The following is a 4,808-nucleotide window of genomic DNA, read 5'->3' as shown; positions in this document are numbered from 1 at the left end:
ACGAGTGTGCTCATTTTTTTAACAGTCTATGGCATAGCTGAGAAGCTACTGGGCCACAGAAAAAATGAGAAAGGGAATAAGGTGAAAAATAATAAAACTGGAATACGCCAACCGGAGACCATTCAAGAGGGCAGAGCTTTCTGGTTCTCTGGTTTCTGTTTTTTTGGGTTTTTTTTGGTTTTTTATTTAATTTTATTATTTTTGTGTGAGTGTACCGTCAAATCGGATCTGACTGGTACAGGAGGAGATTGTCCCTCCTTCCCCTGCCGAGCATCTGGTGGATTCGAACCGCGCACCTGTGGGATTGTAGTTGCAGCTCCTTACCACTAGGCCACCAGAGCTCCCTGGTTCTCTGGTTTCAGTTACTCCCATTCACACCAAGTCCCCCTGCCCCCTTCCCGCCCCATTCCCTGGCCTTCCTTCTCCCCACAGGCTTAGGACCAGGCTCAGGATGAGGCTCACACGATCCCAAGCTGGTTATTTTGGGGTTTTTTAAATTAATTTTAATGAAAGTTTACAGAGACTTAGGGTTTCCAGTCATTCATTGTTGCACTTTTCTCCCTGCCCACCCCCTCCCCCCCAATTCACTCTTCTCCTTGAAAAGAAAAAGAAAAACTCTTTCATTCTTATGCAATCCCTTCCCCCAAGTCCACTCCACTGTGCAGCCTTCATTCTGGACTCCTGTCATGGCAATAATACCCAATCATATATCCCTTTTAAACAGTTCTCTCCCTCATCTGTTTCAATGCAGTATACATCATTCCTCCCCTCCTTTTCTGTCTTCCCTCAACCCCGATGTCAGTCCCGTTTGACAACAGTGGCCCTATGCAATATTTGTCCTTTTGTGACTGAGATATTTCACTCATCAGAATGTCCTCCAGAGTCATCCATTTTGCATAATATTTCATGGGTTCCTTGTTTTTCAATACTGCATAGTATTCCATTGTGTGAATATACCAGAGCTTCTCTATCCATTTTTTTGTTGATGGGCACTTGAGTTGTTTCCAACTCTTTGCTGTTGTGAACAAAGTCGCAGTAAAAATGGATGTGCATATATCCGCTTGGGTGACAGTTACAGTTTCTTTGGGGTATATTCCAAGTAGTGGAATTGCTGGGTCAAATGGTATCTCTATTTGCAACTTTTTGAGAAAGCTTCATACCACCTTCCGTAGTGGTTGCACCATTTTACACTTCCACCAACAGTGAATAAGGGTTCCAGTTTCTCTACAACCTTGCCAGAAAGTGATGTTTGCTATTCTGTTAAATTTTGCTATTCTTACTGGGGTGAGATGATATCTCATAGTTGTTTTGATTTGCATCTCTCTTAAAGCTAGGGATTTTGAACATTTCTTCATGTGTTTGCAATCTGAATGTCGTCTCTGGTGAAGTATCTGTTCATATCCTGTGCCCATTTTTCAATTGGGTTATTTACTTCTTTTCTTGTAGTGATGCCAACACGGTTTGTTGTGTTGTTGTTTGGGTTTTGTTTGGTTTTTTATGACATTGTGTCAACTCTCGTCTTAGTCCTAGAGTTGAGAAGAAGAACCTCGGTTGAAGCTACCTCCCAAGATAGCTAGCTAGAATTTCCACCAGATGGACACATTTGACCCTGCATGTGAAAGGGAGGCTTGGCAATGTTCCTTTCCTGTGGCACTTTATCCAGACTCGTCCCCACATCATTGTTTGTGGTATTTTTAACTCCAGTATCTTCCGAGGATCTGTTACCATTGTCTGTCTTTCTTCTTGGTTTTAGACCGTGTAGTCTTGTCTCCTAATAGGACTGGTAATTTTTGCTTGAATGCCAGACATTGTTTATTAAAAACGGTAGCGATCCTCTCTCTGTGCCTTTGTAGGGTGTTATCTGCCTCCAGACATGGTTTACTTTTGCTTCTGGGAAGTAGTCAGAGTAAAGACAGATCGCTTACTTTAACCACGGATTAAGCTGGCTTGAAGCTAGGTTTTGGTCCATTGAAGGCTGGTCTGTTTCTGATCCTTGCTTATTCTTAGCGTGTAGTCTTTGGGGGGTCCCACCTCTCTCCTCCTTGTGGGTCCTGGTTGCTAATTCTTGTTTTCCCTGTCCCAGAATACTGCCCAAAGCTATACTCAGTCAAAGGCTATTCTTGGTCTTTTTCTGCTCTGCTTCTCAGTCCCCCAGGCACTTTGTTCCCATCAACTACTTGCTTGTGAAGGGAAAAAACCCACCCTGCACTTATGGCTTCCTTGCGTCTCTGGGGTTCACATCCTTCCGGAAGCCTGGCCCCTCAAACCCTGGCTGCATGCAGATGCCTTCAACTTGAGGAACTCTTTGTTTGCTTGTCTCCAATTTTACTCAGCTTCTCTAGTTGGAAGAGTAAATTTCCATTAAAGGAGCCTGGCATTGTTAGAAGGAGATAGCTCTCTTGTGTTTTGTTTGTTTGTTTGTTTTTTGGTTTTTGTTTTGTTTTGTTTTGTTTTGTTTCGCTCTCTTGTGTTTTTAAAGCCCACATTTTAGTAGGAGTCTCCCTCCGCTATGGACCTCAGCTGGCTAACTGACGGGATGGCTGGCGTCTCCATGACGGCTCCTCTTGGTGGCAGTCAGGCAAGGGAAGTTTCTGGGGTCTTTTTCGTTTTGTGTTTCTGTTCTTTTTGCCCTTCAAAGGTGGATGTGGATGACTCTATTCTGTGGCCCTCAGGCCTGTCTTTAATTGTTTTTGGTGAAACATTCTTCTAAGTCCTATAGCCTTGGTCTGTCCAGTTGCTGTATAGAGGTAACTCGTGGTTGCTGTGATGCTAAACACTGTGACACTGATGTGTCAAATGCAAGAATAGTTACCCATGGTGGACAGTGTTCGGTAGAGTTCCCCGATTCAAACAAGTGTGGAAGCAGGAGTGGCATCCACTTCTGTAATAGCTTCCCCCTGGAAACCCTATGAACCTGGAAAAAGGACAAAAGTTACACAAATGTTCAGGTCTTTTGTTCATAGATCGCTGAATCGCCTATGACTCAAAGGCACTTAACAATAACAATAACATTTTAGCAAGCCTCTCAATTACTAATTCTGCACTGTAATCACTGTGGTTTTCCCTGATCCTGGAGCCCTAGACATTCCCTGACTTTGGGTCATCAGCTGGATTGAGGCTCTTTTAAAATTCTTGCCCAGATATTCCTGGGGTTCTCATATCTGCTCTCATCAGGGGTCAGGGCAATCCAAGTAGCGTTCTTTCGTCTGTCCTGGGTATATGGTAGGAGAAAAGAAATTAAAACCTGGAGCAGAGAAGAAGAGGGGTTTTTTTTTCACCTCCACAAATCCTTCTCTGAGTTTCTATGTACTTGTCTGTATATGTGTGTATAACATAAGGGGGTGGGGTATGTGAGAGAGAGAATGTGCTTGTGATCAGATGGCTGGTTTTGTGTTTGTGTGTGTGCTATTGTCTACATGAGCCTGAGAACGCTTTGAATATTGGTGTACACAATGTCCATCCATTGTCATGTCTGTCTCTGAATGAAAGACAGAAGGCCACCCGCTTAAAATGCGGCAGAGGGGCCACAGGGAGGTGTGCACAGGACCACCAGCGCCTGCAGGGAGGTCATAAGGCGGCCAAGGACAGACTTCAAGGACCAGGTAAGAGAAAGGGAGACAAGCTAAGTCAGCGAGGAGGCTCCAGAAGGAACAGGCAGAGGCAGGAGTTGCAGGCCACAGGGTGGGAAGAGCAGGTCTCAAGATGCACGTGGCCAACGGCGCCCTCTAGTGAGCTGTCCTGGGGAGAGCCAGGAGAGTGAGGGGGTAGAAACGGGGCTGCAGGGCTGCGGGGAGCTGGGGAGCCGAGTGAGGAGAAGAGAGAAAGAGAGGCGTGTGCAATCTCCGTCGGACCATGACTGTAACAATAGAAGGATAACTAGTACAACATGTACTGGGGATCCAAGGGCGGAAGGTGTGGGAGCAGAGGGGTGAGGATGGGCAGGGGTGAAACCACAGGGTTGCACAATTTTGTGGGTGGAGGGAGGGGGTGAAGGAAACAGGAAAGATTCAGCGGGGACCTGAAAAGACAGGGTAATGATGGGCATAGTCCAACGGTGATTAATTATATAAAACGTAACGGATGGGAATGATGGTATGAAACATAATGTGACTGAAGGGCAGTATCAAGGGCAATGTATACCGCTCACTTTGTAAGCAAACCAATTGCTGTTGTTGTTATGTGCCATCGAGCCCGTTATGACTCATAACAACCCTCTGTACAAGAGCCCTAAATGCTGCTCTGTCCTGTGCCAACCTCACCATATCCAACACACTCACTCCCACCACCCCAATCACAGAATTGATCCATCTCATCGAGTGTCTTTCTCTCCTGCGCCATCCTTCCACTCTCCCAAATATGATGTCCCTCTCCAAGGACCAGTCCCTCCTTGCAACATGCCCAAAGTATGTCAGACGAAGCTTCAGAATCCTTGCCTCCAAGGAGCATTCTGGTTTCACCTTCTCTAGGCCAAACCTGCTTGTTCTCCTAGAGTCCATGGTATAGTCAACACTCTTCTCCAGCACCACAGCTCAAAGGCATTAATTCCCTATCATTCCTAATTTCTGTCCAACTCTCTGAAGCAAGCCAATATAAAATAAAAAAAAAATTAAAAATAAAAAAAGAACTGCAGGAAGAGGAGGGTTATCAAGTTATGTAAGGATGAATTTTTTAAATCTCCATATGTTCTATGTATGTTGTTGTTAAGTGCCGTCAAGTCCTTTGCGACTCATAGCGACCCTATGTATAACAGCCCTAAACCATGCTCTATCCTGTGCCAATTTCATTGCCTCTGACACACCCATCCCGAT

The sequence above is a fragment of the Elephantulus edwardii genome, unplaced genomic scaffold (genome assembly GCF_000299155.1).
Source record: "Elephantulus edwardii isolate Elephantulus edwardi_28Jun2011 unplaced genomic scaffold, EleEdw1.0 scaffold00438, whole genome shotgun sequence".
In the NCBI taxonomy this organism is placed as follows: domain Eukaryota; kingdom Metazoa; phylum Chordata; class Mammalia; order Macroscelidea; family Macroscelididae; genus Elephantulus; species Elephantulus edwardii.
The sequence above is the reverse complement of the archived record's forward strand: the minus strand, read 5'-3'. Positions refer to the sequence as shown.